Below are 25,008 nucleotides of genomic sequence, written 5' to 3' on the forward strand. Positions count from 1 at the left end.
ATTATACTCTGTGCAGAAAATTATTCAATTTTTTTTATTAATTTCTTACTTTGCAAGAATGCGAATTCTAACTATCTTAGAGAGATGTTTAGACAGTTTCTCTGAGCTTCTTATTCTTGAATATGTTTTTAAAAAAGTCATACCCCTTCATAATTATGTGAATTTCATTGAGCGTGCTTGGGCTTCCAAGCTTTAAAAACTGCTTTGCAACAGCATTTGCCTTGATGATTGACAACATTTTGATTTCTACTCTTTTTTTTCTCAGCGATTTTCTCTTTGTTTTTGATTGAAAATTTCTCGCTTTTGGTTTGAGGTGTGAATAATGGAATTACTGAGAAATGCAATTCGTGAGCGGTGTTAACAATATAACCAATAAACCAACTAAAAATTCCATAAACCAAAAAGGAAAATAGTACCTACAGAAAGCAAAAACAAAAACAATCAAAATGACATTGATAATATTGGTAGTTGGTAAAAAACAATTAAAAATGTGTATAACTAAAAATGAGTGTAGTACGTTGCTTAAGTTAGCATTTATACTTAAGTACAGCATTCACATTCCATTGCCCATTTTTAGTTAGTCGAGTGTTTAGTAAGCGCGCCGGCGTACACATTGCTTTGCTAATGCTAATGAGCATGTGTACAAATTCATACTTGCTTGTAGTTACAGACATATTTTCGGTTTGCTTTATTTGTTTATTTCGTTATCGCTTTTGCTTAGCTTTCGTAGTTTTTGTTTTGGTTTTTGGTTTTGTTGGCAGTTTTCCTAGCGCGCTTTCGTTTGCTTATTTTATAGACCTTCAATGAATGCTAATTTCGCAAACAAACCCAGCTGTGGCGCATTAGAGGTGTAAACTTCTCATTACATACCTTATATATATGTATGTATGTTTGTTTGTATGTATGTATGCGCCTCCACCTTAACGCTTGGAATGTCACATTATTGATTCTCAATTTCCATAACAATTCCATAACAGTGTTGTTGTTATATCTAAGTGTAGGTATACTCATATACTAGCATTTGTTTATATCTTTTTTTTTGCGTTTAATTACCGTGTCGTCAGCGCATTCACCTCAGCCGTAGAGTTTCAATTAGAAATTATTAATTGAATAAAACATTTTCACGTTTTTGACGCGCTACCGACGACTCAATCAAAGAAATTGCATCATCACTGATCGTGACAACTGCGAAAAATCGTAAATCTAATGTTGAATTTATGCTTATAAACATTCTTCATACTCATATAGAGTTGTAAATTATAGCTTTGTGTCAGAAGCGTTGACCAACAAGTCAATCGAGTTGCGTCCGAGAATGCGTCAGCCATTCTATCAAATGAGTAGTGAAGCAACGCGAATACACGCTGTCAATATTACTTCAGCGATTATGTACTGACCGAACTACGCCGACAACTTGTTCCAATATGTACATATGTTAACCCGGTTTTTTAAATCATTATTGGTTTTTATTTAGCTGATTTGTCTCCGCTCGCATCTTTTACTCGATTTTTTAATTGTGTTCACTTTGCTTATCTCAATTGCAGATAATTATATTTATTTTTTCGTTTTCTTCATTTAATAAGTAAGGTATCACTATGTTCGGGTGTAATTGTATATTTTATACTCTCGCAAAATTAAAAGTTCACTTTATTTTGCTAAGATATCTCACATATTAATTGATATATACGATATAAAGTTTATCGAAAGTTTGAGAATATCTACACGAAAAATAAGAATTTTCAGTAATGAATTTCGAAAATGTGAAAAAATAAATTTATAATTTCCAAAGTTATAGCTGTTTGTGTTGTCCCACGGCGACAATCATAAGTCCTTTCAGATTCATTTAAAGCAATCGGATAAGAAAAATTAGTTTTATAAATAGATAATCCTGGACCTGATCGAAGCTTTTTTTCAGGGACCGGAAATAAGAGTTATTTCACAACTTTTAATAAAAAAAAAAATCATACATAAAGGAACATCGTAGAAAAGTTTTGATTACACCATCATGGTTTTTAGGTGAACTATATGCGAAATATTGTATGATTTTTAAATTTTGATTTTTACATATTTAGATCAAAAATAAAAGTTAACAAAAATGTTATGCAAAACTTGAAATAACGCTATTACTTGTTCTTTAATTTTTGTTCTTGTTATTATAAGCGTACACCTTAGTTTTACTTTAAAGCTTAACGGAGATTAAGAAACATATTATGTCACAAATTTTGAATTGATTTTTATTATTGATTTAAAAATATAAAAATCAAAAATAATTCTTATTTTTTGATCTAAAAAATTAAAAATCAAAAATAAATTTTATTATATGTTACGGCCCCTTTTTTTTCAAAATTAACAAAATGGCGGCCTCAGGACATTTTTTTCTAGATTTTTGGGAATTGCTCTTAAAAAAAACGAAATTTTGGGAAAATAGCTTCGATCAGCCCTAGGATTATTATGTATTCTAAAAGCTGTATGAATTTCATTAAAATCTACTGAACGGATTTCGAGTTGCTGTTGTCACCAATTCAAAAAACATAGTTTTGAGAAAAACGCATTTAATGTTTCACACTAGCATTAACAAAAGTGCAAAAAAAGTGATTTTTTGAAAATCCTAACTACCTCTTACCCCTTATGTATACGGGAGCTGGGAGAAGTTTCGATCTGATGTTAGCTATATTACAAGGAAAATATTTTCTCTGAATTTCTATTGAAAGATTTACGTATTTTTTGGGTAAAAAAATCACCAGAGACACTGTGTCTGTTTATAGTCCGATTTCGACAATTTTTAGATGAGATAGTATTACTGCAGAATTTTAATCCGTAATCTTTACTAGTGCTTGATTTATGTATTGTAGAGTGAATGAATCAAATGTAATTCGAAATTCTGTTATATGGGAAGTAGACCTGGTTGTTAACCGATTAAGTACAAAATTTGTTTTAAATTGGTCGAGTAGTGTCTGAACTATGTTTTTTTTCTGTAATGAACCCCTGATCATTTCATATATTACACTATAACTATATCATTTAATTTACCGTTATGTGAACAAAACTATTATACTCATGTGCAACATCCTGCGAGGGTATAAAAGCCAACATTCAGCAGCTAGTCCACTGACTGAATTTTGCTGCACTGCAGTCAACCTAAATTTCCAAGTTTAAAATGGCAACTTGCCGCGCCACATAGAGTCGGCCAGTGAAACAACCAATACACTTGTTGTCTAAGTAACACTCTCCGCTCCCCTGCTGTAGGCTTTTTATTACATATTGGCTTATTGCCATGCGCAGCTGTGATATTGACCACATGCAGCCGATCAACCGGTGCTGATTTGTTGCTTTGATGCTCCGAACTGCTGCATTGCCTCACATTTATTTTGTTTACTTCTTGCTCTGGTGTTCAACGACATTTAAAGAGTGTGCATTTATGCGAAACAGTTACGTTTCATTTGCTTCCCCAGCGTTGCTTTTTAGAGACTGGTGGCTGTTTGTGAGCCCCACTATTTTATTCACGTTCGAATAATCATTATTTATCAGATAATTGTGTTCATGTGGAATTCATATCCTCTCTGTTGTTATTGATTCGTTGGTTTAATATTTTGGAATCGGCTGTGTTTAACCTTTGTAATATTGTACCTGTTTAATTGACGGTTTCCTGTGCTATTTTTAAAAAATATGCAAACATATCTTCCATAAAATTCTTTTGGATTCATATATTCGTAAATATATTTAATGCGGCTCAGAGAAGGGCCAAAATTTCCATTACAAGCTCATTGTTGACTTCCCTTATAAGTTTTGGAAGGTGACACGTCTCCTAGAATGAATTAATTCTTAATAAAACTTTGTGTATTGACTTCATCGCCATTTTGAGCTTTACTTTACTAGTTCGTTCAGGTTCCTCGTAATTTTGAAACCAAACGGGAGTTTCGGACGCCTTAGAAAGTACTTAAATGTCCCTGGTTTCTGGTTTCTGGATGAAAATCCAAGTCCGTTCCTGTTACGTAGACCCGACTATGAAGGGAACAGTGGTGACCTATAATTATTCCATCCTGTCTTTTGAAACCTCTCATATTCGTTACCAAATTTCAAACGGACCCCAAAGCCTTATACACTTAAATTCAGTTCTCTTACTCACTTAAAAATATTTATTTATGTCTTGAAAAGCCACATGTTTAATAAGACAAACAACATGCCATAATGTGAATTAAAAACACATCAAATCTCTAATTAAGTCCGCATGGTGCCTTTGGTCATATAAAGCAGAACGGTTTGTTCTTGTTTGTGCTGTTGGCTCCAAACTACTCAAAAAGAAAAATCTTCATTATTGCAAGCTTCACATATCATTATATGTATTACGTTATAACAAGTGCGCGCTGACGAAAAGCAGGGCAAGTCAATTTGAGACGGCTTTGAAAAGCAACGCCCATTAACATGATTAACAAGCAAAGCGTTTGTTCCAAAGTAAATGGATGGTATGAATGCTTAGCGATACCAGAATGTCACTTGTAATCTTTGTATGATAACTGGACTTACTAGAATTGCATGCGATAGCGATCGGAGCTATGACTGCTTGATTCTATAAGCAATCTATTTATTACCTCGCTGGAACACGCACTTTAAATCACCAATGTTTTCAGGATGTTACTCCTTTGGAAAAGACGTTATTTGTGGGAGAGTTGCTAAAAGGTTTATCATATTCTCATCGTGGGAGATTTATAGACAAAATTAGGAAACTTAGTTTTGTTTTAATAAAATATTCATTCTCTTAGATCTTAGTATTTTAACTAATCGTTTGAGAACACTTTCTGGGGTTATTATTCAAACAAATCTTTATTTTGAGTCCACTAAATTTCCAAAAGAAGATCTCTCTAAAAATAGTTTGCTAAACAGTTCTTTTGACTGTGGAATTCACCTTGTGTGAACTTCTCGCTGCTGGCGATCGGTTGTTTGCTTTTATTCCAAATGCATTTGCTACTGTTTCTGCTATTACAGTTGAGTTGGGTTGAGTTGGGTTGAGTTGGCCGGCTCTCGAATTGCAACATTCGTGTGCAAAGCAGAAATGCCTTCACGCACAAGCCCCGTAGGTGTTGCTGTTGTTGTTGCCGCTGTTGTGGTTGTGGCACACTTGAAGCACTCATTAAGTGTTATTTGTTGCTGTGGTTTTGTGCAGTTGTCTGCCCAGTTGCTGTCTCTTCTATTGTGTCTTGCTTTGTTAGAGTTGTGTCTCCATATGAAAATGTAGCTTTTCTTTTTATTATTTTTCTACTTTTTTCGTATTTGCAAACAATTGCGAAAATGCGTATAAATAAAGTTGCACATTCGTACGTGTGTACATTTGTAGCTTTTGAGCTGCAGTCTGAATGTTGGGGTCAATGCATTTGTTGCTTCGCTGGAATTTCCTTCACCTCAACACGCACGCACTAGTACTTTTATGAGGAAAATCAGATTACGAATGCGTATTTGTACAGCTGCAAAGAAGTCATATTTTTCGCTTTTGTTTTTGATTTTTGCATACTGCATCGAGGCACTTGAACTTCCTAGATGAAACATTTAAAATCGGCTTACTCAACGTCACTCTGCTTGTGGATTATGGTTGGCAAATTTTGATTTCGCTTCGAGTAGACAAGTGTGAGGAGATTTTAAGCGGCGTTTGGAAATCGTCTGAAATTACATTAGTAAGATGTCAGCGTTTCAAGATTTCTTAGGTTATGTTAGTATAAGATACATTTAAGGCTTAAAAAAATATTTTTCAAAAAAATTTAGGCTATTTTTCGTTTATGGTGTGTTGTATAACGATTTATATTTTCACTTAAAACTTAATTAAAACCCAAACGTAAATCTCACATTTTGTTAGACTACTAATATATAGTAGCTAAGCTAGCGATAGTCAAGCATAATGTTAAATTGTTATACGGTTTCATAGCGGCTACCATACTCACGCCAGCTTTTTCCATTGAAATATTTGTATATACAATTTTATTTTTTTATTTCCACAAAACATGTATTCTTGTTTATTTTCATTTGCCCATTATTTAATTAATTTTGATCTTTCAATTATTATTAAATAAAATATGACACTTTCCTTTTCAATTGACAATTATAATAGCTATATCCGAATAGAAATATATATCATGTAACAACAACAATTTTGTACAATTTATTTATTTTTATTTTTTATTCAGTTTCCATAAATGTACAATTTAATTTTGCTTATTTTTTATTTTCTTTTCCATTGCATTCAATTCTGCCTAATTGACACTATTTTTATTATCTTCTATTTCGTTTTGCAAATTTATCGTATTTTCATATTGATCATTGTCAATTCCACTGCCCTTGCTATTGATTTTTAAATGAAGGTTAATTGTGCTGCATAATAGTACTAGTATTTAAATACATATAGATACATCCCAACAAAACAATTTTCTCTTTATTTTCTTTTTATTAAATTCAAAACTTGTTTCTGCAATTGGTAGTATCAAGCCTCTACGATTGTTGTATTTTGTATAGACATTGCAATTTGCCAACGAATGTTTTTCATTTTCCCTCGATATGCTTCCATTATCTGCTATAAATATCGTATCTGCTCTGATTGGTTTTTATGGGTTCTTCTTGGAATAATTTCATACATATCTGATTTAATTTTTAGTAGTGTTTCTGAAAATAAATCAATGAAAATAAATTGAAAAGCTTAGATAGCCAAGTTTAACAAAAATTGTGTAATTATCTGTCGGTTTATCATATCGTAAAAATGTGCAATTGTTCGAGAAAATAGTAACGCTCTTTGGTGGGATCGCTATAAGTTTCCGTCGGTAATACATCCATTATTCAAAACTATTAGTTGGTCAAAGAGATATCCGTTCGATCTTCGATCTCAATGCAAGAAATTTATTTAAATATGAAATTATAATATCTTGGACTTCAGTCCTAGAATACACTATTAAATTACGGATCATTTTCAAGTTGTTGCTCACCCCAATTCACGAACATACGATGATTATGGTGGACAAGCTGCTTCAGTTCTTGGGTCAATTTGATCTTGTAAAAATGTAGGCCAAGATTTTTTTTCAAAAGTCGCCACAACGACCCATGCCCAAAGCTTGAGAACGATGAATTACAGACTAATTTGGGTCTTCCTCTAATGATGCGCTAGCGGCAGCAATATTCTCGACACTACGGGCATTTCTTTGTCTCACTGGCACGAGAACATTTTGTACTGCTCCTTTTTTCCACTAGACGCTCAATAAATTGGACGTAGCGCTCTTAAAGTTGAGTCCACTGACTCCGAATTTCCGTAGTAAATTTTAAAAATTTCGACTCGTGGTAGGATCGTATATCTTTCGATAATGAAATGAAAAACCTTACTGAAGAGAAATGTCAAAAGGGCGGGAAAAAATATGGTGACGTTTGCTGTCCTTATCGGTCTACTTTTGTAACATTCCTTTTGAAAAACCCTTTATATAATAATCTACTCTTGCATTTTTGAAGGGATTTCCTTGTAAAATCTTCATTCATAAATGTCTCAAATTCTGAGTAGGAACTGCTAGAATTTAAAAAAATGCAATGAAAGTAAATTGAATAACTACGATTTTCAAGTTTAGCTGACTTTAGCAGACTGATTCTTACGAAAAGCTTACGAGACTGTTAAAGTGCAAGGCTAAATTAAGAATTAATTAAAATCGAATCTAAATAAAATTAATAAATTATTGTAAGTGTGAAACAGTTTGTATATTTCAAATCAATGCCGTTAAGTTAGGTTATTTACTCCTATATATGTACATCTCTTATATCTTAAATTTTTAAACAAATTTCTAGAACTCAGTATAGTTTTTATTTAACTTAAAGTGAGATTTATGTTTATAATGATGTGGAAACTTTGTTTTTCTCAACTTATTTATATATATTTAAATAATATTTTGATTTTTATCTCTTTAATTTTACCATTATATTAGTCATAACGATTTAACATTCATTCGCATCTGTTGCACAAAATAAATATTTATTGTTAAAATCTCTCATAAAAAACAAGTGTTAATCTCCTCCAACATTTAACGGCATTAATTATGCAAATAATTTCCACCATTCATCAGCGATAAATATCTTCATTTGGAATATAAAAATTGTATGTAATTTAAGTTTCGAAACAACGTCACATTTTCACTTTCAAATGACGTGATTTGTTTCTTCGTGCAGCTTACAACCCACTCTGGTGAAATTTCCTCAAAAATCCGAAAAAAACTTGCGAGTGTGAAAACCCCCACAACTTTTTAGCTTAAACGAAAGTAATTATACTTTTTCTAGTGCCATTAGTGCCAGTTGTTATTGTTGTTGTTGGTTGCACATTGTCAATGGCGTGGCTGAATTGGCTGTCAATTATCGAACTCGCAATCATTTTATTTGCTTTGCTACAACGGTGTTGAATGCAGGCTTATATGTATCTGTACATGCTTACGTATGTTGTTGTATTTATATGTTGTTGTTTTTGTATGTATGTATGTATGTAAGCGTTTGTACTCTGCAATGAAAGCGTTACAAATCCAATGTGAGCATTTGTGAAACAGATGTTTCAGTTGTTTTTGATTAGTAAACGTTTTTGTTGTTGTTGTTGCTACTTTTGGTGGCATGCTTTTTTCAGTGTGGCTTTTGCAACCCATATCGTACATCCGTCCGTCCGTTTGCGCGCACACGATGAGCTAACTACTCACTTAGGTACTTATGTGTATGTAATTACATTCATGTTTAAACGTAATTGTAATTGTAATTGTAATTGCTGGCGATGATGATGTAATGTCAACACACTTTCTGCTCTACATTTACACAATGTTGACTGACATCTTCTTTGTGAATTTGTGAAGTGCATTTGCGCAAAGCGCACACAGCGAGTGTAAACTTATTTGAGCTAATTTCAATTCTTTCTTTTTTTTTGTTGTTTTTGTTGTTGCTCCATAAAAATAAGCGAAAAAGAATCAAGTGAAAATGAACGGTAGACACATTGTCAAATGTATTTAAATATGTCCACAGATTTTTTTATCTCGGCCACATGTCTCGTGTCTGTAGTTGTTGTTGTTGTTGTTGTTGTTGTTGTTGTTGTTTGCTGTTGCGGCGCCCCAAAATGCTTTCATTTAAATTAATTAACCCGCTTGCTGACCTCGCCAAAAGGCCAAAATGTCATCCGGGCTAAATGTTGGGGCGTCTGTTGCTTCTCTCTGTAAGACATTGATATTGTTAGTCTAGTTAGCCTTTTGCACGTTGATTTTTATTGTAATTTTTGCAATTATTCGTGCGAAATGTGACTATAAAAATGTATACGTATGAGTGTGTGTGTAATTAAAAAGGTGCAGTCATTTTGCAAAACTAGTTTGCATGTGGAATGTTGGTAATTTATACATAAATACAGATATGTATGTGTATATAAAAGTTCAAGTACATGTCTCTTTTGACTGGTTGGGTGCATCACTCCACTTTTTGCATTAGCATATAAATATTTTAATGAAAAGTTGATTCACTGTAGATAAACCGTTTTCTGAATCTTATCTTATTTAATTTAATTAAAGATGCGCTTTAAACTGAAGAAAGGTTGATTAAAAATCTTGCCAAAGGTAAAATTCTAAAAAAAAAATTAAGACAAAGCTAATTAAGGTGATAACAAAAATAATGGTGAAAGGAATACTTGATAATGTGGACATCCTTTTTCAGCTCTTCATAATCGTTTACAGATTTTATACCTTCGAGCAACATTTGTAATAATTGGTCTCTCTTGTTAAGATAAAAAGGTCTGTCATAAAACTAGTTGCGATGTAAGCGAAATACAATTTTTTGATTTTCAAAGTTTTATTATTTTGTACTGCTGGAACAAGGCATCAAAAAGATCGTCAGAATTTCGTATAACTCCTCCCATATTTTATGTTGAAGCTATCAAAGTCAAATTCGCCATTTTCATTAAAAATATCCACTGTATCGTATCACTTTAAAATTATGTTATCTACCAAAGTAGTGGTCCCATGACACCCAATCGGGAGCCGAACTCTTTATTCACTCTAAATTTATTCGTCCATCAACTTTGGATTCTTACATGTGTCTTCTGGTTTAATACACTATACCTATAAAGATCTGGGACTCAAATGGCAAAAATAATCTAGAAAATAGATCTGGTCCGATTGTGATTTGAACTCTCACAAAGGTAGTTAATGGATTTAATCCAACCCACCAAGCTTTTCATGGTTATATCATAAGTCCATGCTCTCTATATTAACCCTAAAACGTGTATGGTGTGTTCGCTTACTCTCTCAAAACTTCCCCGACTAATAAAGTTCTTATATTGGTAGTCATGCTGTCGATTTGAAAGTCCTTGGCTACCTCAAACGTCCAGTTTTGTTCCGGTTATGTAGATTGGACTAATATGGGAATACACTATATTCGTTATGCACCGTTTGGGACAATTTATATCGATTACGGCTGCTTACTTTTTTCTTTTTTTAAAATTGATGATTGTCGCTTTACAGATGTACATATGTATAGTAGTTGGTTTGAAATATTTAGACTTTTAGGTTTGGCGTAAGAGATTACCGCCTGACTATCCTATAAAACTAACGAAATTCCAAGCCAATTGAACAATCCGCTCTCTCCAAGATAACGTTTTGGTTATAAAATTGCACGGACTGGCCTTAGCGCTCTTTCTACCAATTTCGATTAATCCCAAAGCTATGATTCGAAAGTATCGAATAGACTTTTCTGCAACGAATCCGTAGTTGCATGAAACCAAAAAATAAATATTCAAATAGACAATACTGTTTATTTCGACATGAAAATCCGCAATCACGCTCCAAATAAGTTGTTTATGTGAAAAATGCTGTGAAAAAACAAATCCAAAAAAACCTGGAAGCGAAACCATCAACAAACATTGCTATAATATTACAATAGAGACACTACCAACGGCTTCACATAAGCTTAGTAAGCGCCACAAAGAGTCGATGATGATGACATTGTGCGACGTGAAATAGACGAACGAACCGGCATGTTTGTGGGGGTGCACTGAAGCGACATTGCCAAATTTGTTAGACGCCGTCGCCGCATACCAACAAAAATAGTCAAAACACGCATTTGATATATAGACTAATGGGCAACAACAAAAACAGCAAGTGAATAATAATAAATAATAAAAAATGTATACAAAGTAACCGCATAGAATAAGCTGAAACGCTGAAAAGCAAATAAAAATTAAAAATAAATAAAAGAAAAAAGTCCATGGGTGCAGTGAGTAACAGACGAGTGAGTCAAAAGAAACAGCCGTTTAGCACGCGAAGGTAAAAACTTCGCAATGAGGTCATCGGCAAAGACGCGAAACCACACATATAGCATATTATATTGCTCGGTAAATATTGTACAAACATATCTTTTGATGTCAGCATTTTGGGGCCGTTAGACGAAAATAAGTAACGCAGCGAAATGCGTAATAGCTGCGAGCCGGAAGCCACTTTCAAGTGGAACTATTAAACGCGCTGGCGCTAAGCGGTGGCAGAGGCAAATACTAAAAAATAATAATGTTAAATGAGACCCCGTCGAATTTAATTCGTCTAGGCGCAAGTCAGCTCCACCATAATTATATATATTTAAGCAAGTGCTTATATACTCTCTTATTTACCAGTACATATGAGTATGAAAAATCATTTCGCCTTGATTTTTAACAGAGCGCGTGTTGAACTTGAAATTTCTTTTATATTAATTTGTATGTGCAATACATATCTACACTCGTAAACTTGCAACTCAGTGTGAATTTAAAAGCTTACTTTGTTAATTTGTATATCAAATTTTCTTTTTTTCCACCGAAATAATGGAAAGTGACAAAAGTAGCGACGGGACGCAAAGCGCTAATAAACTGTAAGCGTTTTAATAAAAGCTTTACGAGCTCGCTTTATGCGATACATACTACACACTTACATACATACATATGTACTATAAAACTGTTAACTATTGGTGTAAATTATAAAAGAAAAATGTGTGTAGTCTGTGAAAAAAAACTCTCTCTTGTATACATTGTAGTTTGTTTGTATTTTGGGGGGCACCTTTCCAAACCGATTTCGCTGCTTACAAACAATGTATGCATTTATGTTTGTTTATGCTTACATATATTTTGCTGTAATCTTTTCACCTTTACTTTAATCTTATTATTATAAATACTTTCATAATCCATACTGCTGTGATATAACTTTGATCACAATTAAAATGAGCTATATATATAGCTATATAGATAGGTGTGAGCTATGTATTTGTATAACACTCCAGCGAAATATTTAGTTGGGCTTCTCTCATGCGAGATATGCGCGTTGAGTTTTTCTGAAAATTGAGGAACCTAAATGTTTTTAAGTCGACTCCGAACGATTTTTTAAGGGTTTTCATTATACATGAAAATAGTTTGTCATCTCAGAACAATTATCTAAACCAGGTCCCGCATGTTAGTATGTCATTCAAAATCAACATAATAGCTTTTTCTCCAAAAAAGTGCCTTGAGTGCTTTCCTGCCACGCAGCGGGGTGTGGGTACCACTTCCGGAGAATTAAATATAGTGGTACTTTCGTAGGCCGTGCCTTATTGTTTATTGCAGATAGTATCCATCCGTTCTACTTCACTTATTCAGAAACTATCTCTTTTCATATGGTTCTACCTATAATTATAATGAATTAATTTTACTTTCAGACCCTTTCTATTGTATCTAATCTAATAATTGACCACGGAATGCACAAAAGAACTCTTTATTGTTTCTAACATCAAAACTACTTCCTCTTCTTATGAATTATCCGTAAGAGATAGTATTCTGGCCAATCCTGATGTTTGAAAGTCTAGTGTTGTTTGAAAATCCGTTGTTATTTTTAGTTAGAAAATGTTCCAGACACGACTGTCTCCACGACTGGACACATTCGCCATCCAAAATGCTTTTCAACCATTTCAGTTTTGTGACCATTTAGTATTCTGATCTGTCGTTTCAAAAATTATAGTGAAGCCGGTTAAACTTTTCGGAAACTATTTAGTACATGTTTTATTGTTTTTGGATCATAAAAACTTTGTCGTAATATCTCTCAATCATCATTCGCAGTATGTTTACAATATCTGTGGCACGTCTTTTGTGTATATATATACGATGCATCCTACATTTCACCCATTTTGCATGGAACCATACGAATATGCAGAGGGGTGTAGCTTTTCTCCTGGCTATGCAGTAGGTTATGTTAAGTGAGGTTCAGAAGCTGAAGTATTTCGCTTGGAAGCTAAAGACGCTGTTCCACTGTGATGCCAAAAGTTTATGTATGGATCCTTAAAGACCTTCATATACCGCCGAAGCGCTTAGAGCATATCACAAATTTGCTGAGTAGACGCCTCATATTATAGCTGGGGTTATACAGTAACATACGTAAGATTATACTTGATATCCTTCGAACTACATCGCCAATCCAGAAGTCCGGCGTACAGCAGTCAACAAGCGACTCAAAACATTAATTTAATTACTGGTCAATATATTCTTGCCTAGAAAGATTCAATCAAATTTACAGTGTAAACGAGTGCAAAATCGATAAGGTTCGCGGTGAGATTTAAAAAAATTACATTTCAAATCATTTTGTTGAAATATTACACAGTAGAGTGTTGGAAGACAGTATACATATATAAATATGTAGTGATAAACCTTTGGCCGAGCTTCTCCTATTTGTGGTTTAGGCCTATAGCGAATAAGCTTTTATTCGAATCTAATAGATAGATTTTTATAGATTTTCATGAGAAGTTTTGTTTCGACAGGAATACCCTTGGAGACTAGTCATTATCTGCCGGAGAGTAAGAATGATTCGAAAAATCGGTTTCCTTTATGTTGGTCCGTGCAGTATTCGAACTTAGGTTATGCGAAGTGAAAGGTTTTATCTCGAATTACTACCTATTCGTCGACCGTCCTCTAATAGCTGTCTATAATTTTGTAATAACATAATTCTTTAAGTCTCTATGCCGCCATTTATGTTAGTTAGTTTGGCACACTCCCCTTATTTAGCCATTTCTAGCTATATAACGAAATTTATATATTTGTGAGGAAAACAAAACTTTCGCAAGCATGACCAAATTCGCCAAAATCGCTAGCGTCATCGGTAAAGCCATTTATAACACATACCCATATTCTATGGCTCGCTGGCTTTTGCATAATTTTATGTGCTTGTGGGGTCTAAAACACGCTTACATACCTACCATTTAAGATACCTAAATGGGTAGACATATGTATGTATGTGGAAACCTACAATTTTGTTGGTCTAGTATATTAGTTAATCGCAATTAGTGAGATAAATAAACGGGAAAAGCGTACAAAGATAAACGCAAATAAAAACCAAAAGAAAGCCAACCGTGCAAAAATGCGAAAAATGCAAATATTTGCTGAATGCGATGTGATGCAAATGCGACGAGCGCGAAATTCGAGTGTGAGGTTTGTGATGAGACGCTGCTGCAAATATGCCGATAATGCGATAATAATTACACGCTGTGCTCACACACCGCCCACACCTTGCACCATCTTCGATAACTTCCATTCACCCACTTCAACTATGTATGTATGTTGGCAACAACATTTGTGTTGTAGACAAATAATTACATATATCGTATTGTGTGCTTTTCTCTTTTCTTTTTATTTACCTTTCTGTTTTTTATTTGCTTTTCTTTTAAATTGTTGCGTTAATGTTGCTATTGTTGTTGTTGTGGTTTAGTTCGATTCACCTGTTGCTTTTGTTGCCTACAAAATGTTTGGTATTTGTGTCTGTGGTTAATTTCGCTGTTGCTGCCTGCCTGCCTGCTTGCACCACCCACAACCCCAAAACAACCGCACCAACTACACCATTTTTAGGTTTGCTTGTCTTTTACCACTTTTTTCTTGCATGTTGCTTATGGTAAAAACATATTTACTTATGCACTGAGTATATATAAATTACCTGTACAGCCTTGCATAATTGCAAAAAAAAAAGATTCCAAATATATATACAAATATTTTCTTTCAAGTATTACGGTTAACTGGCACCATAATTGACTGGCTTGGCTTGCTGTTTGGTTGCTTACTTTTCGCTTTGTCTAACGTTCCGCAAAATTATTAGTCATTAGCTTTGTTTGTTCGCCTCATTATGCCTCGATATTTATTCATTATGTGTCATTATGTGTCTGTGACATTTGCTTTGAGCGCTCCATTTTCATCTGAGTCGCCCGGCAATAATGCGCTTGAATCAGCCGCCAGCGACGCGCAGCTATTGTGCTTTACTGTTGTTGCCAGTTATTTCCTATTTCAGTTAATTTTTTCTTTCATTTTGCGGTTTTGAAGAACTCTTGCTCAATATACTCACTTTATATTGTGTTTGTCTACAGTGCATCTCAAAACCGCACCACTATGTAGATCAACATTCTACTAGATGAATAATTTCGAGAACTAATAGGTATAATTTGACCAAGGTTAATTGAGGTGTCGTTCGAAGTGTAGGACTAGATTTATTTATTCAAGAAACCTGTGTGACGGGTGAGCTTTTGAGAGGCGACGTATCGAATATAGGTATTCCTTATTTCTCCCCGATTAGTTGTTCCACAACTGTAGTAATCTCGCTTCAAATAATTTCAGACAGACTCTTTCGCATATAATCATTGCTAGCTTTCCTGATGTCTTAATGAGACCAAATTCCACCCTATAAATTTATACTCGAGGTCCAGGTACAGAATTGTTTTCTTTTTTCAACTCACCATATCTGGTTTTCTACATCTTATGCCTCTAAAAATAAATAAAATAACTTTAATAGATTTGTTAAACCTTTTATTTTAAATCTGATGAATATTACATATCCACCTTTACTAATAAGGTAAAACTGCAACAGTAGAAAATGCTCGATTATTCGCGTCTATTCGGTAGGGCTCTGGTAAGCCAACTTCCAAAGATCTTGTTAAAATCCAGAACTGAATAGAAATATAAATTAAAAAAATATATATTATTTTCAAATATATTTGATCTCGATTAAATTGTATTCGAATAACTCAACAGGAGAGTGTTAAATGCCGACTGGCACCCGACATTATTTTTATAATATTAACAAAGCAATTAAAAGGTTATTAATATTTGTTGATATTAAAAGTTCATCATGTTCGTAAAAGAGTAATTTAAACAGTAAAAAAACGCTATTTTTGATACGATTGCTATATTATTCCTATTAAATAAGATTATTTCGATTAATTAGAATCTTATTTAATAGAAATAATTAATGACTGGTGAAATTGTGTCCCAAAAGTGTTTTTACTTTTCGAACTATGATAAAGGAACTACACAAATAAGAAAACAACTTCTTATCGATTATAAAACTACAGAAATACGGATATATTAATTCCTATCAATAGCTTCATTAATTATTGAAGGGAAATAAATGACTCCATTAGGAGGAATCCAGAGCTACTTAATGTTAGATATAATACTATCTTCACATTAAAAGCAGAAATTACTTCGTTTACCTCAAATCATCTCGTTAGATGAAGTGTGGTTCTACACACTATTCTCATTCATTTAACTTGAGAGGTTTGAATCTATCCTGACTTGTAAGTACTTTGTCCAAAGGTGAAGGTATAATCTTGACATATATTGTTAAGACTACAAATATTAGATGAATAATAAAGTAATGATTTCCATCAGTAATATTTCGAAATTAACGCCATTGGATTATGCATGCTGACGCTCTGAGTAGGGCCACCGGATTAGTCAAAAACGTCTTTGACTAACAAGACACAAAAACGTATTTTGCTCTAACCCAAACCAAACGTAAAGGCGTTTTTGTTTCGTCTTGTTCGGTGTGGGTTGTCACATATGAAATTATGAGCTGTTGTCGTATGAGACAAGAAAAGACATCTTCACTAATCTAGTGTGTGTTGAGCCTTACCAAATGGGTTAATAGATCTCCATTTTTCTGCCATATGTTGCAGTGAGCCGAGAATTAACGAATATACGGTTTTTCGCTTGCCAATGAATCATTCGTTGTGTTTCGTTAAATGACCCTATTGCAATTCGTAATCCCTTTGCGCCATCCTACCGTAACTGATCGAAATATAATGAGTTTTTGATTCACCATGCTAAAGTAAGGGTTCCACACGAACTTGATGCATCTTTCCTTGATATAATCAAACTAGCTTTCAAAAGTATGTGTGCAGTTCAATTTACGCATTAATTTGTTAAATTTGTCATTATTTCCATCGGCTACAACGAAGACTCTTATTTAGTCGTTATTTATTGCTGCATTTTAGAATTGTAAGTGCTGCAATGAAGATCGTTTGGAAATTTATATCGATATTCATAATACTTATGTGCGACGTATTTTACGAAAATTCACCGTTTGTCGCTTCTTTTTCAAAATTAACAAATGTTGAATGTGAATCCTTCGATAAAAAATTTGTCGACTTTCCAACGTGTCGTTTATTCGTTCCACGTCGACGTGAGATATCTGCGTCTGTGCACGTAAAGCTTTACCAATTGCCGGTGAATAATATTAGTGTGAGTTTTAAATTGAAATAAAAATATGTATTAATGAAACGGTAAATCCCCAAATTTACTGATTATTACAGATTAATTTAAGCCTCTGGCGAAAAACTAACACCTATCAACCTTTCTTGTACAATAAATCCACCGATTTTTGCCAATTTATGAAGAACAAAGAGCGTAAACCTTTTCTCAAAATAATGTTTAACTTTTTACTTGATAAGACAAATGTTAATCATACGTGTCCATATGATGTAAGTAATACGGATGAATATATGGAAAGGGTACTACTTCTAATTTTTACGCTTTTCAGCATGATGTCATATTGAAGAACTTTGTTTTGAATGACAAGATGTTTCGACTTTTACCTTTGCCGCCAGGAGAGTATATGCTCAAGCTATTGGTGGCCGTTTGTAATCAATGGAAAGCAGATATTCGTTTTCAAATGTTGGTGAACTTTGATTAGTTCAGCATTAATTAATTTCTGAAATATTTTGGAACAAAAGATAATGCTATTAGAAAAAAAAATAAATACGAAATTAATTGTGACCTTTATATTGATAACAGTAAACTTTTGTTTCTGAAGTGCTTCTCATAGAATTGAGAGGCTTGTTGATGTACGATACGCCACCCACACAAGAGAAATTTATTAACATGTAGTACATTCTCGTAGTGGGCGTGTTTAAGAAAAATATCGGTTGACGCAAAGAAATTAAAGTGCGTATGAATGATTCTCTCTTTCGTTAGCGGCCGTCAATCAACCGGTTTCAACGAGGTCCCACTTGGAGTTCGCTGAACCACGCTCATGGGTCCCTGAAACGGCTACCACCGAGAATAACGTGAAAACCATCTTCATGGCCAGACATTAGGCATCTAGAAAGACTGTCGAATCGGCAGCATTTCTCAAAATTATTTGGGGAATGTTTTATGCCGCTACAACAACAACAGCGATGGATCATTTTCTGGGGCATAAGAAAGCTGTCCGAGCGACGGATGGAACGTTTGCTCACTCCGGACAAAAAGCGACACCGTGAGATAGCTTCATTGCAGTTGCACTGTAGAAGCGTAATCCAAAGCAGTGAATAAATTAACAGTGGTACACATCAGAGGTCAGGGAGCTGTCGAAATAGTGGGGAATTCACTGGCGAAACAGCTCCGAAGAAGACGTTGATTGGCATATCTGCCGAAAAAGTTATGCCCGACGTTGTTCGGCCCACATCGGCACTACCAATTTAGTCGAATTAGGCTACGAGCTAATACCTCATCTACTATATTCTCCAGATATGGCTCCGCTTGTTTTTTGTTTCTTTTGAAAGTTTTAATCAAATGTGAAGGTCTATGAATAGAATTTTCAGTTTCAGACGGATTAAATAAGATGGAGCGTCGTTGACCTCCTCATTTGTCTAAAATTTCCGCCTGGAAAACCCAAAGAATTCAGGCGGAGCCAAATATTAAGAATTTAGAGAACAAGACAAAATTTCGAATCCTAATTCAACTAATTTGGTCGAGACGTCGGCAACTTTTTCGGCAGATTACTTCTTCTTCACCGCTGGTTCGCCGGATGAATACCTCTCTGATCTCTAATGTGTTCCAGGGGATTTATGTTTCGATTCTATGTTGCAGATACTGCTTCTGACTGGCTGAGTTTTAACAGTGTTCGACACTGCAGTGAAGCTGTCTCATGGTGCTGCTTATTGTCCAGTGTGATCAAATGCGCCACATATCGTTATGACAGCTTTCTTAAGTCCAATATTTCAACTAGAATATGATTCATGGGTCGTCTTTCGGGATGCCTGTCGCCTAAGAATTCTAGCGCATCTACAATCGGCGGTCTGGGCATACGAGATTGAAAACTTGTCTTATCTCGTTTTACTTGGTGGTAGCCATTTCCCGTATACCCGGGCGTTGAAATCAGTTAAAGAAATTTTTGACGATTCCCAATGATAGAAGTCAATGTATACAGCATCTAAACGCTCTTTAGGAAATTTCCAGTTTTCCGTTAAATGAGGCGTTCTCATATCTAAAAGAAGTATTCAATTGTGGGTTCCGAAACCAAACGGAATGTAATCTTCAGGTCTTTAGCACCATTAAACCAAGGGTTGCTATTATCAATATAAAAGTAGCACTTTATTTCGTATTTCTTTTTAAATTAATATCTTATTTTGTTCAAAATATTTCAAAATCTAAATAATGACGAATTACTCAAAATCCACCAACATTTGAAAAAATTGATATCATACTAGAAAGCTTATTAATTGGAGTTCTGAAAATTTTTTATTACGAATAAAATAAATATATAGTACATAACCGATTTCAATGCTAAGGTAAAACAGTAGAAATTGCTCAATTGATGCTTGTCTTCCACACTTCATTTAACGAAATCGTTTTCTGCAATACTTCGTTCACTGTTGCGTCTTCTGAATCTATCCTATAAGGTTCTAGTAAGCACGTAAACCAAGATCTGTCTACTCAGTCTTTCATAACTTCCGAAGATCGTTCAATAACTGGAATAAAATTATAAAATAAAAATATTTATATTATTTTCCAATATTGCTCCAGATTTAATTGACGATTTAATATTATTCTAATGACTTATCACGAATTATTATCGCTTAAAATTTTTTAACCTTCCTCCAATTAAAAGGTTATTATCATCGGTTGGCATTCTTTCATTTATATGAAACAATCGTTTGAATTTCACGCCATCGGACAATGCATCATTACTATAGGATGGCGCTTACAAAACTCTGAACGCTCCCAGGAGAGCAATTTGAGTTCCGCCAGATCGTACTTCATTCACTACACTACTTTTCTCTTCGTAATTCTGTTCTCAATACTTACAAATTGAGTCCAAAATGATCGAATATACGATTTTTCTCATACCTCTATCGCTGTATTTCATGAACCGACGCTCCCGCAATCTATAATCATTTTGCCCTGCGCAATGTAGGTTGTGATCGAAATATAATGGGACTCTAATTCACCATGCAAAGGTGAGGATTGTAGACGATCGTGACGCATCATTACCTGATATAATAAATATAGCTTTCATTATTATTCCACATTATTATGTATTAAATTCGGTATAAATTCCATTGGAGACTCTATATTGTCATTATTTATTATCACATTTTAGAATTATCAGCGTTGTAATGAAGATCGTTTCCAATTTTCTATTAATACTCATAATTTTAATGTGCGACTTATTGCTTTAAAAGTCATTTGTCGCTTCATTTACTAAACTAACAAATGTTGAATGTGAATCCTTCGATAAAAAATTTGTCGACTTTCCAACGTGTCGTTTATTCGTCCCACGTCGACGTGAGATATCTGCGTCTGTGCACGTAAAGCTTTACCAATTGCCGGTGAATAATATTAGTGTGAGTTTTAAATTGAAATAAAAATATTAATGAAACGGTAAATCCACAAATGTATTAACTATTACAGATTAATTTAAGCCTCTGGCGAAAAACTAACGCCTATCAACCTTTCTTGTACAATAAATCCACCGATTTTTGCCAATTTATGAAGAAAAAGGGCACTATACCTTTTCTCAAAATAGTTTTGGACTCTTTGCTGGAGAATTCAAACGTAAATCATACGTGTCCATACAATGTAAGTAGTACAAATGGAATCAAAAGAGTTATTATTTAACTATGATGATTTCTAGCATGATATCATATTGAAGAACTTCGTTTTAAATGACGAGATGTTCCGACTTATTCCTTTGCCGGTAGGACAATACATGATCAAGCTATTGGTGGCAGCTTACAATCAATGGAAAGCGGAGGTTCGTTTTCAAATGTTAATCAATTTAGATTAGTTCGGCATTATTTAATTCCAGAAATATTTTGGAACAAAATGAGTTATTAATTGAACAAATAAATCCGAAATAAATTATTACTGAAAATTACTTTCCTTTCACTTTCGGGACCACAAATTTGGGGCCTGGTCATAGATTTGAAAGGCCTGTTAATATACGAGGGCGACACTATCGCAAAATTAATTTACTATCGCTTAGCGCGTTTTCGTAGATGGCTAGTGTAAAATTTTAGACGAATCGGACTCATACTTTTATTTAAACCACATGTGAAAACCGGTATGTCCTCATATTTTAGAAAAATATTGGTCGACTAGTATGATTAAAGAGCGTTTTCACTGGTGACCGTCAACATTTCCACAAATGGCCGCCACTGAAAAAATGTGACACACGCCCACGATCTCCTTTTGGTAGACCGCCGATTGAAGATACGCGAGGAAGCTTACACGGTAAGCATCTCGAAAGACGACCATGGGTTATATTCTGTTTTAAATATTGGACATAAGATCAGCGCGATGGGTGCAGCGTTTGCTCACTCCAAACAACAAACAGCACCATGAAACAGCTTCACTGCAGTGTCTGCCACTGTTTAAGCTCATTCCGAAGCAGTATCTGTGCCATTTTGACATACATAGCTGTACCGGTACATATCAGATATCAAGGAGCTGTCGAAATAGTGGACTCCACCCAGCGAAACTGCTCCGAAGATGGCATATATTGTCCTAACGTCCGGAGGGGTCAACGTTTCGGACCACATTTACGACGTCATCACGACCAAATTAGTCGAATTAGGATACGAGCTGTTGCCTGATTCACTAGAATTAGTTCCTCTTGAATTATTTTTATTTCCCTCCTGAAGTTTGAGTCAAATTAGGAGGTCCAAAAAAGGTTTTTTCAGATTAAGGAAGCTATTCCTAACACTTTCTAACGTCAATTAAGAAGATCTACAACTAAAGGTTCGTTCGTCTTCTGCTTGAGGTTCTATACCTACAGCAAATCACGTCTTTCCATGTCCTCGCTGCATAGTTTTGAGAAAATAATGATGTCGGTTCGATAGGCACATTACCTACAAACAAAATTTGGGAAACTGTTAATCTTTTTAGCTCAATAAATCCCACGTAACGACGCTTTAAGTTCCTTAATCCGTCTGAAACTGAAAATAAGTTTTCTGGACCTCGTCATTTGAGTCAAATTTTTCGGAGGGAAACAAAAGAATACAGGTACAGCCAAATATAGAGAATATAGGGGAAAAACGTTAGTCATAACTTTTCCCGCCGATGGGAAAATTTACGCCTTCTTTACACCAGGTTCGCCGGATGCATTTCACTATTTAGACAGTTCTTTGATATCTGATGTGTACGAGTCGATCTATGTCTCCTCGTAGGACACAAAAAGACGTAGATATTGATTCGGATTGATTGCTAAAACAATATCAAATACTGCGGTGAAGCTTGTTGTCCGTAGTGAGCAAACGCGTCGCCACTGACAGTTTTCTTATGGCCAATATTTCAAACAAAATATGGCCTATGGCCGTCTTTCAAGATGGCTAATACCCCAGCTTACTCACGTATCTTTTGTTAGGCGGTCTAGCAAGACAAGGTCGTGAACTTTTGTCACGTCCGATATTTCTCTTAAATACGCGGAGATAAAAGTTTCCACTTGCGGTCAAAATAAAACGACCCTGATTCGTCTGAAATTGGCACCAGCCGTTTATGGGAATATGCAATCTTCTCTTGCAAATTTCTCTTACGGGAGTGGCGCTCTCGTCACCAGGCCTTTCAAATCTATAAAAAAAAAAAGTTCTAATTTTGTGGTTCCGAAAGTCGAAAGTAAATCGAATGCAATCTTCAGATATATAGCAATGTATAAGCACTTTCGAAACTAAAAGATTACTGTTATTAAAATAAAAGAGATCATTTATTTCGTATTTATTTTTAATTTGATATTTTATTTTGTTCCAAAATATTTCTGAAATTAAATAATGCCGAACTAATCTAAGTCCACCAACATTTGAGAACGAATCTCTGTTTTTTTTATTGTAAACGAACAGCATTGCCTTGAACATGTATTGTCCTACCGGCGAAACATCTTGTCATTTAAAACGAAGTTCTTCAATATGATATCATGCTAGAAATCATCAAAGTTAAATAATAACACTTTTCATTTCATTTGTACTACTTACATTGTATGGACACGTATGATTTAGATTTGAATTCTGCTGAAAAGCGTCAAAAACTATTTTGAGAAAAGGCATACTGCCCTTTTTCTTCATAAATTGACAAAAATCGGTTGATTTATGGTACAAGAAAGGTTGATAGGCGTTAGTTTTTCGCCAGAGGCTTAAATTAATCTGTAATAGTTAGTACATTTGTGGATTTACCGTTTCATTAATATTTATATTTCAATTTAAAACTCACACTAATATTATTCACCGGCAATTCATAAAGCTTCACGTGCACAGTCACAGATATTTCACGTCGGCGTGGCACGAATAAACGACACATTTTAAATTCTGCAAATTTCTTATCGAAGGATTCACATTCAATATTTGTTAGTTTAGTAAATGAAGCAACAAATGACCTTTGAAGCAATAAGTCGCACATTAGAATTACGAATATTAATAGAAAATTGGAAAAGATCTTCATTGCAACGTAGTGACAATAAATAACGGCGAAATAAGAGTAGTCGATGGATTGAAGCTTCATTTAAATACTAATGCCCAAAACAGCGCATAATAATAGAAATGAATGCGTAAATTGAAAAGCACACGCACATATGAAAGCTATATTTATTATATCAAGTAATGATGCATCACGATCGTCTGGAATCCTCAACTTTGCATGGTGAATCAAAGACCCATTATATTTCGATCAAAATCTGCATAGTGCAGTGCAAAGTGATTATAAATTGGGAATGTGTCGTTTAATGAAATACAACGAGTGTTTCAATGGTATGAGAAAACCCGTATATTCGTAAATTTTGGTCTCACTGCAACATACAGCACAAGAACTATAGACTCAATTGGTAATAAGTGAGAACGTAAGTATGAGGAGATAAGTCCAGTAGTGAATCAAATGTTATCTGATGGAACTCAAATTCCTCTGCTGGAAGCTTTGATAGTTTTGTGAGTTCCAGCCAATCTTCAGGATACATAATCCGATGGTGTTAAATTCCAAAGATTCCTGATAGTCAATGATTTTTTGGTTATTCATCTAATATTTATAAACTTAACCGGAAATATCCCTTCATCTTTGGACAAATTACTTAAGAGTGGACTTAAAGCTATCAAGTAAAATAAAAAATCTATAACCCGTAGGAATCCATTTCATTTAACGATTAATCATCGATGAAAATTTTACTAAAGGAAGTAGTTTCTACTAGTAATGTAAACATAGTTTTAGCTCTCATAGTTACGTGATGCTCTGACTTCCTTGAGTAATTTCATTCGTTATATCTCAAAGAGTTCAATAACAAGGAAGTATTTTTATAAAAATTAAGAAATTGTAAACTCATTTATCTAATCCTGTATCGTAGTTCTAAAAGTAGAAAACAACTTTGGTACACACTGTACCCCATATTAAATCTCATTCTTCAATCTATACATACATAAACAGTATATAATTGTTATTAATTTTAAATTACAGTTTTTAATTTCCACAGATGAGAATTACCTTTTAAGGTTTCAAAAAAA

The 25,008-nt window shown here is 34.2% G+C and overlaps 1 protein-coding gene across 4 annotated transcripts in view; it reads left to right on the top strand.

The window, feature by feature from the left end:
- LOC105214663 (rab11 family-interacting protein 1) overlaps positions 1–25,008 on the top strand; it is a 45,011-nt gene that overhangs the window by 10,807 nt on the left and 9,196 nt on the right. The gene's annotated exons all lie outside the window — the stretch shown is intronic.

This window comes from Zeugodacus cucurbitae, chromosome 5 (genome assembly GCF_028554725.1).
Source record: "Zeugodacus cucurbitae isolate PBARC_wt_2022May chromosome 5, idZeuCucr1.2, whole genome shotgun sequence".
Taxonomy (NCBI): Eukaryota; Metazoa; Arthropoda; class Insecta; order Diptera; family Tephritidae; genus Zeugodacus; species Zeugodacus cucurbitae.